Consider the following 15,604-nt stretch of genomic DNA (forward strand, 5'->3'; position numbering starts at 1 on the left):
ACTACACCATTATTTGGGCCTAGAGGAAGGCATTGGGAATTAATAAGTAGATGATGGGTTGCTAGATTGACAGAAGCTTAAACCCTAGTTTATGCATTGCTTCGTACGGGGCTGATTTGGATCCACATGTTTCATGCTATGGTTAGGTTTACCTTAATACTTTTGTTGTAGTTGTGGAAGCTTGCAATAGAGGTTAATCATAAGTGGGATGCTTGTCCAATTAAGGACAGCACCCAAGCACCGGTCCACCCACATACCAAATTATTAAAGTACCGAACACGAATCATATGATCGTAATGCAACCTAGCTTGACGATAATTCCCATGTGTCCTCAGGAGCGCTTTTCTCTATATAAGAATTTGTCCAGGCTTGTCCTTTGCTACAAAAAGGATTGGGCCACCTTGCTGCACTTTATTTACTTTTTTTACTTGTTGCTCGTTACAAATTATCTTATCACAAACTATCTGTTACCTATAATTTCAGTGCTTGCAGAGAATACCTTGCTGAAAACCGCTTATCATTTCCTTCTGCTCCTCGTTGGGTTCGACACTCTTACTTATCGAAAGGACTACGATAGATCCCCTATACTTGTGGGTGATCAAGACTCTTTTATGGCTCCGTTGCCGGGGAGTGAAGTGCCTTTGGTAGGTGGAATTTGGTAAGGAAAAATTTATATAGTGTGCTGAAATTTACTATCACTTGTTACTATGGAAAGTAATCCTCTGAGGGGCTTGTTCAGGGTATCTTCACCCCGACGAGTAGAGCAAAGAGTTTCTCCTCAACCTAATGAACCTACTGAAAATGAAAATGTATGCTTTGAAATTTCTTCGGGTATGATAGAAAAACCGCTAGCTAATCCTTTTACAGGAGATGGAACATTACATCCTGATGAGCACCTAAAATATGTGGATGAAGTTTGTCGATTATTTAAGCTTGCAGGTATGCCCGATGATGTTATAAAGAAGAAGGTCTTCCCTTTATCTTTGGAGGGAGACGCATTGACATGGTATAGGCTATGTGATGATATGGGTTCATGGAACTACAAACAATTGAAATTGGAATTTCATCAAAAGTTTTATCCTATGCATCTTGTTCATCGTGATCGTAATTATATATATATATATATATATATATAATTTTTGGCCTCGTGAAGGAGAAAGCATCGCTCAAGCTTGGGGGAGGCTTAAGTAAATGTTATATTCATGCCCCAATCATGAGCTCTCAAGAGAAATGATTATTAAAAAAATTTATGCTCGGCTTTCTGATAACAACAGCACCATGGTCGATACTTCTTGTGCTCGCTCTTTTATGATGAAGACTATTGAATTCAAATGGGATTTATTGGAAAGAATTAAACGCAACTCTGAAGATTGGGATCTCAACGAAGGTAAGGAGTCAGGTATGACACCTAAGTTTGATTGTGTTAAATCTTTTATGGATACCGATGTTTTCCATAAATTTAGCACTAAATATGGACTTGACTATGAGATAGTAGCTTCTTTCTGTGAATCTTTTTCTACTCATGTTGATCTCCCTAAGGAGAAGTGGTTTAAATATCATCCCCCCATTGAAGTAAAAGTAGCTGCACCTATTAAAGTTGAAGAAAAGACTGTCACTTATAATGATCCTATTATTCCTACTGCTTATGTTGAGAAACCACATTTTCCTGTTAGGATAAAAGATCATGCTAAAGCTTCAACTGTGGTTCGTAAAAGCAATATTAGAATCTATACACCTCCTGAGCAAGTTAAAGTTGAACCTAGTATTGCTATTGTTAAGGATCTCTAGGCTGATAATATTGATGGGCACGTTATTTATTTCTGTGATGAAACTGCTAGAATTGCTAAACCTTGTGCTAAAGATAAACATAGACCTGTGGTAGGCATGCCTGTTATTTCTGTTAAAATAGGAGATCATTGTTATCATGGCTTGTATGATATGGGTGCTAGTGCTAGTGCAATACCTATTGACTTATACAAAGAAATTATGCATGATATTGCACCTGCTGAGTTAGAAGAAATTGATGTCACCATTAGACTGGTCAATAGAGATACTATTTCACCAATCAAAATTGTTAGAGATGCTGAAGTCTTGTGTGGGAAAACTAAATATCCTGCTGATTTTCTTGTTCTTGGTTCCCCACAAGATAGCTTTTGTCCCATTATATTTGGTAGACCCTTCTTAAACACTGTTAATGTTAGGATAGACTGCAAAAAGGATGTTATTACTATTGGTTTAGGTGATATGTCTCACGAGTTCAACTTTTTTAAATTTCGTAGACAACACCATGAAGAAGAATTGCCTAGTAAAGATGAAATTATTGGTCTTACTTCTATTTCCGTACCTCCTAGTGATCCTTTAGAACAATATTTGCTAGACCATGAAAATGATATGTATATGAATGAAAGAAGGGAAATAGACGAAGTGTTCTTTAAACAGGGACCTATTCTGAAACAAAACTTGCTTGTTGAAATCTTAGGGGATCCTCCTCCACCCAAGGGTGATCCCGTGTTTGAGCTTAAACCATTGCCTGATACTCTTAAATATGCTTATCTTGATGAAAAGAAGATATATCCTATTATTATTAGTGCTAACCTTTCAGAGAAGGAGGAAGAAAAATTATTGAAAACTCTGAAGAAGCACCATGCTGCTATTGGATATACTCTTGATGATCTTAAGGGCATTAGTCCCACTCTATGCCAACACAAAATAAATTTGGAAAAAGATGCCAGACCAGTTATTGATCACCAACGATGACTGAATCCTAAGATGAAAGAAGTGGTAAGAAAAGAAATACTAAAGCTCCTTGAGGCAGGTATAATTTATCCCGTTGCTGATAGTCAGTGGGTAAGTCGTGTCCATTGTGTTCCTAAGAAGGGAGGTATTACTGTCGTTCCTAATGATAAAGATGAATTGATTCCGCAAATAATTATTACACGTTATAGGATGGTAATTGATTTCTGCAAATTAAATAAGGCTACTAAAAAAGATCATTACCCCTCACCTTTTATTGATCAAATGCTAGAAAGATTATCCAAACATACACATTTTTGCTTTCTAGATGGTTATTCTGGTTTCTCTCAAATACTTGTGTCAGCTGATGATCAATCTAAGACCACTTTTACTTGCCCTTTCGGTACTTTTGCTTATAGACGTATGCCTTTTGGTTTATGTAATGCACCTGCTACCTTTCAAAGATGCATGATGGCTATATTTTCTGATTTTTGTGAAAAGATATGTGAGGTATTCATGGATGATTTCTCCGTTTATGGATCCTCTTTTGATGATTGCTTAAGCAACCTTGATTGAGTTTTGTAGAGATGTGAAGAAACTAACCTTGTCTTGAATTGGGAGAAATGCCACTTTATGGTTAATGAAGGTATTGTCTTGGGGCACAAAATTTCTGAAAGAGGCATTGAAGTTGATAAAGCTAAAGTTGATGCTATTGAAAAGATGCCGTGTCCCAAGGACATCAAAGGTATAAGAAGTTTCCTTGGTCATGCTGGTTTTTATAGGAGGTTCATTAAGTACTTCTCAAAAATTTCTCAGCCTCTGACTAATTTATTACAAAAAGATATACCATTCGTCTTTGATGATGATTGTGTAGAAGCCTTTGAAATACTTAAGAAAGCATTAATCTCTGCACCTATTGTTCAGCCACCTGATTGGAATTTACCTTTTCAAATTATGTGTGATGCTAGTGATTATGCTGTAGGTGCTGTTCTAGGGCAAAGAGTTGATAAGAAATTAAATGTTATTCAATATGCTAGTAAAACTCTAGACAATGCTCAGAGAAATTATGCCACTACTGAAAAAGAATTTTTAGCAGTTGTATTTGCTTGTGATAAGTTCAGACCTTATATTGTCGATTCTAAAGTAACTATTCACACAGATCATGCTGCTATTAAATATCTTATGGAAAAGAAAGATGCTAAACCTAGACTTATTAGATGGGTTCTCTTGCTACAAGAATTTAATCTGCATATTGTTGATAGAAAGGGAGCTGAGAACCCCGTTGTAGACAACTTGTCTAGGTTAGAAAATGTTCTTGATGACCCACTACCTATTGATGATAGCTTTCCTGATGAACAATTAAATGTCATAAATGCTTCAAACACTGCTCCATGGTATGCTGATTATGCTAATTACATTGTTGCTAAGTTTATAGCACCTAGTTTCACATACCAGCAAAAGAAAAGGTTTTTCTATGATTTAAGACATTACTTTTGGGATGACCCACATCTTTATAAAGGAGAAGATGGTGTTATTAGACGTTGTGTACCTGAGCATGAACAGGAACAGATCCTACGCAAGTGTCACTCCGAAGCTTATGGAGGACACCACGCTGGAGATAGAACTGCACATAAGGTATTGCAATCTGGTTTTTATTGGCTTACTCTCTTCAAGGATGCCCATAAGTTTGTATTATCTTGTGATGAATGTCAAAAAATTGGTAATATTAGTAGACGTCAAGAAATGCCTATGAATTATTGACTTGTTATTAAACCATTTGATGTTTGCGGCTTTGATTATATGGGACCGTTTCCTTCCTCTAATGGATATACACATATTTTAGTTGATGTTGATTACGTTACTAAGTGGGTAGAAGCTATTCCAATTAGTATTGCTGATCATAACACCTCTATTAAGATGCTTAAAGAAGTCATTTTTTCGAGGTTTGGAGTCCCTAGATATCTAATGACTGATGGTGGTTCACATTTTATTCATGGTTCTTTCCGTAAAATGCTTGCTAAGTATGATGTTAATCATAGAATTGCATCTCCTTATCACCCACAGTCTAGTGATCAAATAGAATTGAGTAATAGAGAACTCAAATTAATTTTGCAAAAGACTGTTAATAGATCTAGAAATAATTGATCCAAGAAACTTGATGATGCATTATGGGCCTATAGAACTGCATATAAAAATCCTATGGGTATGTCTCCGTATAAAATGGTTTATGGAAAAGCATGTCACTTACCTCTCGAACTAGAACATAAGGCTTATTGGGCTATTAAAGAGCTCAATTATGATTTCAAACTTGCCGGTGAGAAAAGGTTATTTGACATTAGCTCACTTGATGAATGGAGAACCCAAGCCTATGAGAATGCCAAATTGTTTAAAGAAAAGGTAAAAGATGGCATGACAAAAGGATACAAAAGCGTGAGTTTAATGTAGGTGATTATGTATTGCTATACAACTCTCGTTTAAGATTTTTTGTAGGAAAGCTTCTCTCTAAATGGGAAGGTCCTTACGTTATCGAGGAGGTCTATCCTTCCGGTGCCATAAAAATCAACAACTTCGAAGGCACAAATCCGAAGGTGGTGAACGGTCAAAGAATCAAACATTATATCTCAGGTAATCCTATAAATATTGAAACCAATGTTATTGAAACCGTAACCCCGGAGGACTACATAAGGGACACTTTCCGGAATGTATCAGACTCCGAAAAGGAATAGGTATAAGGTACAGTAAGTAAACCGACCCCAAAACAGTTCTAATGGCAATTTTTCTCCGTTTTGGAATATATAGAAAAATAGAAAAATAAGAAGCAGTCCGGGAAGGACACGAGGGCTCCACGAGGGTGGAGGGCGCGCCCTACCCCCTAGGCATGCCCCCTGCCTCGTGGGCACCTCATGTGCTCTTCGGACTCCATTTTCTTGCACGTTACGTATTTTGGTCCGTAAAAATTCATTATATAACCTCCCGAAGGTTTTGACCACCGTATCACGCAAATATCCTTTGTTCGTGTTTCGAGTTGTTTTTCTGACAGATCTAGATCATCATGACGTCTCCAAGTGCCCCTAAGGACAAGTTCTTCGATATTGTCATCAACCCCTACCTCGCGGAAGTGCTGCAACACCCTCAAACCATTGAGATGCATGAGGGGGTGCTGCACATCCGTGATGTTGAGGGACCAAGGAGGACCGGAAGCATGGAGACAAGGCTTGAGGCAATGGAGCAAAAAGTTTTCAGGTGCCAGGAGATGGTGGAGCGTGGACTTGACTCCAATCACATTATGATCACGGAGTTAACCAACAACCACAAGCTGGACGCTAAGGACATTGGGGAGGCCATCTTCAAGCTTCACGAGAAAATCGAGCACCTCCAAGCCCATATTTATTACCTGCAAGATCAAAACGGTGAGTATGAGTATAGATTCAAGAGGATGAGTTTGGCTGCAGATTTGAGGATCAGGAGACTCGGTCATCCTTCTATGATGGTGAGCCTATGCCTTGGAAGAGGGACAACAAGCCTACATCATTAACAACTCCACCCTCTCTGCCAACAAAGAAGAATTGAGTATCTGGTATGGGCACTCCCCTTGGCAACTGCCAAGCTTGGGGGAGGTGCCCCAGTATCTTATCACCATCACTTCTATCTTTACCCTTTTTATTAGTTCGATACTTTTGGTAATATCTTGATCTAGTAGCATAAAGTTTTAGTATGATCTAGTTGTGAGTTTTGCTCTATGATCCTTCTATGTAATCGAGTCCGTGAGCTATATATAATAAAGATTAGTGTTGAGTCAAGGGCTTGATTATTTTGCCATGATCTTGAGTGAATAAAAGAAAAGAGAAGAAATAAAAAGAAACAAAGAGATCATATGGGTCTTATGAAGGGTAATGAGCTCACATAGAAAGAGTATGATGAATAAAAGTTGTTGAGAGTTGACAAACATAGTTTTGGTCATCGTTGCAATTAATAGGAAGTAATAAAGAAAGAGAGGTCTTCACATATAAATACACTATCTTGGACATCTTTTATGATTGTGAGCACTCATTAAAATATGACATGCTAAAGAGTTGACGTTGGACAAGGAAGACAACGTAATGGGTTATATTTTCTTACATCTGAGATAAATTATATTGTCATGGATCATCCAACATGATTGAGCTTGCCTTTCCCCCTCATGCTAGCCAAATTCTTTGCACCAAGTAGATATACTACTTGTGCTTCCAAACACCCTTAAACCAGTTTTGCCATGAGAGTCCACCATACCTACCTATGGATTGAGTAAGATCCCTCAAGTAAGTTGTCATTGGTGCAAGCAATAAAAATTGCCCTCTAAATATGTATGATTTATTAGTGTGGGATAAAATAAGCTTTATACGATCGTGTGATACGAAAGAAATAAAAGCGATGGACTGCATAATAAAGGTCCATATCACAAGTGGCAATATAAAGTGACGTTCTTTCGCATTAAGATTTTGTGCATCCAACCATAAAAGCGCATGAGAACCTCTGCTTCCCTCTGCGAAGGGCCTATCTTTTACTTTTATCTCCTACCTTACATAAGAGTCACGGTGATCTTCACCCTTCCTTTTTACATTTTATCTTTTGGCAAGCACAACATGTTGGAAAGATCCTGGTATATATGGCTAATTGGATGTGAGTTTTCATGAACTATTATTGTTGACATTACCCTTGAGGTAAAACGTTGGGAGGCAAAACGATAAGCCCCTATCTTTCTTTGTGGCCGATTAAAACTCCATGCCCATAAGTATTGCGTGAGTGTTAGCAATTATGAAAGACTATATGATAGTTGAGTATGTGGACTTGCTGAAAAGCTCTTATATTGACTCTTTCCTATGTTATGATAAATTGCAATTGCTCCAATGACTGAGATTATAGTTTGTTAGTTTTCAATGAAGTTTATGATTCATACTTGAAATTGTGATTGAATTGTTACTCTAGCATAAGAGATCGTATGACAAGAATTATATAAGTTGTTGTTCGAAGAATGATCATGATGCCCTCATGTCCGTATTTTATTTTTATCGACACCTCTATCTCTAAACATGTGGACATATTTTTCGATTTCGGCTTTCGCTTGAGGACAAGCGAGGTCTAAGCTTGGGGGAGTTGATACGTCCATTTTGCATCATACTTTTATATCAATATTTATTGCATTATGGGCTGTTATTACACATTATGTCACAATACTTATGCCTATTCTCTCTTATTTTACAAGGTTTACATAAAGAGGGAGAATGCCGGCAGCTGGGATTCTGGACTGGAAAAGGAGCAAATATTAGAGACCTATTCTGCACAGCTCCAAAAGTCCTGAAACTTCATGGAAGTCATTTCCAGAATATATAAAAAATACTGAGCGCAAGAAGTTCCAGAGGGAGGCCACACCCTGGTCACGAGGGTGGGGGCGCGCCCTACCCCCCTGGGCGCGCCACCCTGCCTTGTGGGCCCCCTGGTGGCTCTCTGATGCCCATCTTCTGCTATATGCAGTTTTTCGATGAGAAAAAAATCATAAGCAAGCTTTCGGGATGAGACTCCGCTGCCATGAGGCAGAACCTTGGCGGAATCAATCTAGGGCTCTGGCGGAGCTATTCTGCCGGGGACACTTCCCTCCGGGAGGGGGAAATCATCGCCATCGTCATCACCAACGATCCTCTCATCGGGAGCGGGTCAATCTCCATCAACATCTTCACCAGCACCATCTCCTCTCAAACCCTAGTTCCTCTCTTGTATCCAATTCTTGTCTCCAAGTCTAGGATTGGTACTCTGTGGGTTGCTAGTAGTGTTGATTACTCCTTGTAGTTGATGCTAGTCGGTTTATTTGGTGGAAGATCATATGTTCAGATCCTATATGCATATTAATACCCCTATGATTATGAACATGAATATGCTTTGTGAGTAGTTACGTTTGTTCCTGAGGACATGGGAGAAGTCTTGCTATTAGTAGTCATGTGAATTTGGTATTCGTTCGATATTTTGATGAGATGTATGTTGTCTCTCCTCTAGTGGTGTTATGTGAACGTCGACTACATGACACTTCACCATTATTTGGGACTAGAGGAAGCCATTGGGAAGTAATAAGTATTTGATGGGTTGCTAGAGTGATAGAAGCTTATACCCTAGTTTATGCATTGCTTCGTACGGGGCTGATTTGGATCCACATGTTTCAAGCTATGGTTAGGTTTACCTTAATACTTTTGTTGTAGTTGTGGATGCTTGCAATAGAGGTTAATCATAAGTGGGATGCTTGTCCAATTAAGGACAGCACCCAAGCACCGGTCCACCCACATACCAAATTATCAAAGTACCGAACGCGAATCATATGATCGTAATGAAACCTAGCTTGACGATAATTCCTTTGCTACAAAAAGGATTGGGCCACCTTGCTGCACTTTATTTACTTTTGTTACTTGTTGCTCGTTACAAATTATCTTATCACAAAACTATCTGTTACCTATAATTTTAGTGCTTGCAGAGAATACCTTGCTGAAACCCGCTTATCATTTCCTTCTGCTCCTCATTGGGTTCGACACTCTTACTTATCGAAAGCACTATGATAGATCCCCTATACTTGTGGGTCATCAGGGTACGATGCCTTAAGATAGGCAAAGGACGTGAGGTCAATTTGTAGTAGATTGATAGATCGAACGGAAATAAATAAATGTGAATAAATTGTAGCAAAATATTTTTGGGTTTTTGGATTAACAGATCTAAAAATAAACCCAAAGGAAAATAGATCGCAAAAGCAAATAATATGAGAAAGAGACCCGGGGGTGTAGGTTTCACTAGTCGCTTCTCTCGAGAAAAATAGCAAAGGGTGGGTGAACAAATTACTGTTGGGCAATTGATAGAACTTCAAATACTCGTGATGATATCCAAGCAATGATCATTACATAGGCATCACGTCCAAGATTAGTAGACCGACTCCTGCTTGCGTCTACTACTATTACTCCACACATCGACCGCTATCCAACATGCATCTAGTGTATTAACTTCATGGAGAAACGGAATAATGCAATAAGAACGATGACATAATGTAGACAAGATCTATCTATGTAGCAACGATACATACGTGCCGGTTCCCCTTCTGTCACTGGGATCAAGCACGGTGAGATCGAACCCACTACAAAGCACCTCTTCCCATTGCAAGATAAATAGATCAAGTTGGCCAAACAAAACCCAAATATCGGAGAAGAAATACGAGGCTATAAGCAATAATGCATAAAAGATATCAAAGAAACTCAAATTCTTTCATGGATATAAAAAGATAGATCTGATCATAAACTCATAGTTCATCGATCCAACAAACACACCGAAAAAGAGTTACATCACATGAATCTCCAAGAGACCATTGTATTGAGAATCAAGAGAGAGAGAGAGGAAGCCATCTAGCTACTAACTACGGACCCAAAGGTCTACAAAGAACTACTCACGCATCATCGGAGAGACACCAATGGAGGTGGTGAACCCCATCCGAGATGGTGTCTAGATTGGATCTGGTGGTTCTGGACTCTACAGCGGCTGGATCAATATTTCATCGACTCCCCTAGGGTTTCTGGAATATTGGGGTATTTATAGAGCAAAGAGGCGGTCCGGGGTGCACCCAAGATGGGCACAACCCACCAGGGTGCGCCTGGGCCTCCTGGCACGCCCTGGTGGGTTGTGCTCTCCTCGTAGCACCCCCCAGGTACAGCCAGGGCCCCTTATGTTCCTTCTGGTCCAAAAAAATATCTGTAAATTTTCGTTGCGCTTGGACTCCGTTTGGTATTGATTTTCTGCGATGTAAAAAACATGGAAAAACAGCAACTGGCACTTGGCACTATGTCAATAGGTTAGTACCAAAAATGATATAAAATGACCATAAAATGATTATAAAACGTCCAGGATTGATAATATAACAGCATGGAACAATCAAAAATTATAGATACATTGGAGACGTATCAGCATCCCCAAGCTTAGCTCCTACTCGTCCTCGAGTAGGGAGTGATAAAAACAGAATTTTTGATGTGGAATGCTGTCTAACATGTCATATCATATTTCTTTCTATATAGCATGGACATTTGGACTTTTATATTGTCCAAAGCAATAGTCTAGTTTTGACATGATAATTTAAATACTCAAGCATATCAACAAGAAACCATGTCTTTCAAAATATTAACGCTAAAATAAGCTATCCCTAGCCCATCATGCTCAACCATTGATCCTTTCATGAAACACACTCGCATATTAGCTACATCCAATACTCAAGTACGATCATATTGCATCCTAGTTGATGCTTTTATAAGAGAAGATAGAGACTCAAATTCAAAATAAAAATAGCATAAAGTAAAAAAGAAAGGCCCTTCGTAGAGGGAAGTAGGGATTTGTAGAGGTGTCAGAGCTCAAAGCGAAAAACTTAGAGATAAAAACATTTTGGGAGGTGTATCCATCCCATCAACAAAAACGACTTAGAGTTCCCAATACTTTCCATGCTTAGATATATCATAGGCATTTTCCAAACAGAAAATAAAGTTTATTCCTTTTTCCACCATACTTTCACTTTCCATGGATACCGTATCCATGGGTGCCCTCCATACCAACACTTTCCAAGGAATTTATTATTTGATAACATAAAGTAAAATCATATTTTTCATTTCGGGGCTGGGCATCCCTAATACCTTTGCCTTACTCTCATGCAATGACAAGTGAATAAACACTCATCTTGAGAATAACACATCTAGCATGGAATATATTAGCCACCCCTCACCGCTCCGCGAGCGAAACGAACACACAAAAGAGAAGTTTATTTAAAAAAAAATTAGAGATGGCACATGCAAATTTTCTTAGAATGGCAAAAGAATACAACATATAGGTAGATATAGTTGACTCATGTGGCAAAACTGGTTTAAAGGTTTTTGGATGCACAAGTAGTGATCATAATTAGTGAAATATGAAGGCTAGCAAAACATTGAGAAGCGACTAACCAAGAAACGAATAATCTCATAAGAGAGCATTAAGCATAACTAACACCGAATAATGCACCATAAGTAGGATATAATTCCATAGCATAACTATTGACTTTCGTGCTTGCATAGGGAATCACAAACCTTAACACCAATATTCTTACTAAAACATAATTACTCATCAAGATGACTCACATATCACATCATCATATCTCAAAACTATTACTAAGAATCAAGTTTGTTTTGTCCAATGATCTTCATGAAAGTTTTTATTATATCCTTCTTGGATATCTATCACTTCGGGACTAATTGTCATGTGTTGCTTTTGACAAGCTCAAACAATTATAAGTGAAGATCTTGAGCATAATTTGTCTTTATCTCAAATTAATTTAAGTGAAGCAAGAGAGAATTTCTTGAAAATTTTACTAACTCTCAAATAAATCTAAGTGAGTCAAGAGAGAATTTCTTCAAAAATACTAAGCACACCGTGCTCAAAAACATATAAGTGAAGCACTAGAGCAAGTCCATAGCTCATAAAAATTTAAGTGAAGCAAAGAGAGCAATTCTAACAAGTCATGACATAATTTTGGCTCTCTCAAATAGGTGTGTCTAGCAAGGGGTAAAGACTTAAAACAAAAAATAAAACAAGCAAAGACTCATATCATACAAGACGCTCCAAGCAAAACACATAGTATCTGACGAATAAAAATATAGCTTCAAGTAAAATACCGATAGTCGTTAGAAGAAAGAGGGGATGCCACTCGGGGGCATCCCCAAGCTTAGTTGGCTGCTCATTTTTGGATATTAGCTTCGGATGCCGGGGCATCCCCGAGCTTAGGCTCTTCTACTCCTTATTCCTTCATCCATCGCAAGATAACCCAAAACTTGAAAACTTCGATCACACAAAACTCAACTAAACCTTCATGAGATTCGTTAGTATAAGAATAATAAATCACTACTATAAGTGTTGTATCAAGTGGAATGGGTATTTTATCGCTCTCTGATAAAAAATGAGAATTATTTTCATGAGCACAAATTTTTCTGTTTTTCAGCAAGATCAAACAACTATCACCCAAGAAGATCCTAAAGGCTTTACTTGGCACAAACACTAATTAAAACATAAAAACCAGAATCACAACAGTAGCATAATTGTGCTAACACTCAAGAACCGTAAGCAAAAAGCAAAAATAAATTTTATTCATTGGTTGCCTCCCAACAAGCGTTATAGTTTTACGCCCTTAGCTAGGCATAAGATTTAAACGATGCTCACATGAAAGATAATAATTGAAACACAAAGAGAGCATCATGAAACATGTGACAAACACATTTAATTCTAACATACTTCCGATGCATAGTAATTTTATAGGCAAACAAATTATCAAGACAAGAAATATCTATCATATGCATAGGAGAGAAATAAAACATAGACAATCTCAACATAACGAGAGGTAATCTAGTAACATGAAAATTTCTACAACCATATTTTCCTCTCTCTCATAATAATTACATGTAAGATCATAATCAAATTGAACAATATAGCTATCATAGAAAATTTTCGCTTCATGATTCACATGCATGCAAAGTTGACACTCTTCCAATATAGTGGGATTATCATCAAATAAAGTCATGACCTCTCCGAACCCTCTTTTGTCAAAATTTTCATAAGATTGAACACTCTCCAAGTATGTGGGATTCTTTTTATCTAAAGTTGACACTCTTCCAAACCCACTTTCAATAGTATTAAAACATTAATATTAATAGCATATTCATCATGAGGCATAAATAATTCAAGATCATCAGAAGAATCACCCCAATCATGATCATTGCAATAAGTAGTGGAAATATCAAAATTAGCATCCCCAAGCTTGGGGTTTTGCATATCATTAGCACAATTGACATTAATAGAATTTAGAGTGAAATCATTGCAATCATGCTTTTCATTGAAGGAGCTATCATGAATCACTTTATGAATTTCTTCATCACAATTTTTAGATTCACGAATCTCAAGCAAAACTTCATAAAGATAATCTAGTGCACACAAATCACTAGCAGTTGGTTCATCCTAATTGGATCTTTTAAAAATATTAGCAAGTGGATGAGGATCCATATCAATAGATTTTTAGCAAGAAAAGATGCAAGCAAATAGAAAGCACATGGTAACACAAGCAAACAAAATATCGGACGAGAAAACGGCAAAAAAAAGAGGGCGGATAAAAATAGCAAATTTTTGTGAAGTGGGGGAGAGGAAAACGAGAGGCAAATGGCAAATAATGTAAATTGCAAGGAGATGATATTTGTGATTAGGAACCTGGTATATGCTGAAGATCCTCCCCAGCAACGGCGCCAGAAATTCCTTTTGATGTCGCTTCAAGCTACTTCCGTATTTCCCCAAAGAGGAAGGGATGATGCAGCACAGCGACAGTAGGTATTTCCCTCAGATGTGAAACCAAGGTTATCGAACCAGTAGGAGAACCAAGCAACACAACGTAAACACCACCTGCACACAAATAACAACTTCTCGCAACCCGACATGTTAAAGGGGTTGTCATTCCCTTTCGGGGTACGGCGCCTTAAGATAGGCAAACGGACGTGAGGTAAATTTGTAGTAGATTGATAGATCGAATGCCAAATAAATAAATGAGAATAAATTGCAGCAACGTATTTTTGGGTTTTTGGATTAATAGATCTGAAAATAAATGCAAACGAAAATAAATCGTGAAGCAAATAATATGAGGAAGAGACCCGGGGCCGTAGGTTTCACTAGTGGCTTCTCTCGAGAAAAATACCAAATGGTGGGTGAACAAATTACTGTTGGGAAATTGATAGAAATTCAAATACTCATGACGATATCCAGGCAATGATCATTGCATAGGCATCACATCCAAGATTGGTAGACCGACTCCTGCCTTCATCTACTACTATTACTCCACACATCGACCGCTATCCAGCATGCATCTAGTGTATTAAGTTCACGGAGAAATGGAGTAATGCAATAAGAACGATGACATGATGTAGCCAAGATCTATCTATGTAGAGATAGATCCAACTGTTTTATCCTTAGTAGCAACAATACATATGTGTCGGTTCCCCTTCTGCCACTAGGATCAAGCACCGTAAGATCGAACCCACTACAAAGCACCTCTTCACATTGCAAGATAAATAGATCAAGTCGGCCAAACAAAACCCAAATATCGGAGAAGAAATACGAGGCTATAAGCAATAATGCAGAAAAGAGATCAAAGAAACTCAAATACTTTCATAGATATAAAAAGATAGATCTGATCATAAACTCAAAGTTCATTGATCCCAACAAACACACCGCAAAAGAGTTACATCATATGGATCTCCAAGAGACCATTGTATGGAAAATCAAGAGAGGGAGAGGAGGCCATCTAGCTACTAACTACGGACCCGAAGGTCTACAAAGAACTACTGACGCATCATCCGAGAGGCACCAATGGTGGTGGTGAACCCCATCCGAGATGGTGTCTAGATTGGATCTGGCGGTTCTGGACTCTGTGGCAGCTGGATCAATATTTCGTCGACCCCCCTAGGGTTTCTGGAATATCGGGGTATTTATAGAGCAAATAGGTGGTCTGGGGGGCACCCGAGGTGGGTACAACCCACCAGGGCACGCCTGGGCCTCCTGGCGCACCCTGGTGGGTTGTGCTCTCCTCGGAGCACCCCCTAGGCGCAGACACGGCCCATTATGTTCCTTCTAGTCCAAAAAAATCTCCGTAAAGTTTCGTTGCATTTGGACTCCGTTTGGTATTGATTTTCTGCAATGTAAAAAACATGGAAAAAACAGCAACTGATACTTGGCACTATGTCAATAGGTTAGTACCAAAAAATGATATAAAATGACTATAAAATGATTATAAAACATCCAAGATTGATAATATAATAGC

This window comes from Triticum urartu, chromosome 6A, assembly GCF_056163025.1.
Source record: "Triticum urartu cultivar PI428250 chromosome 6A, HENAU_Tu73, whole genome shotgun sequence".
Lineage (NCBI taxonomy): Eukaryota > Viridiplantae > Streptophyta > Magnoliopsida > Poales > Poaceae > Triticum > Triticum urartu.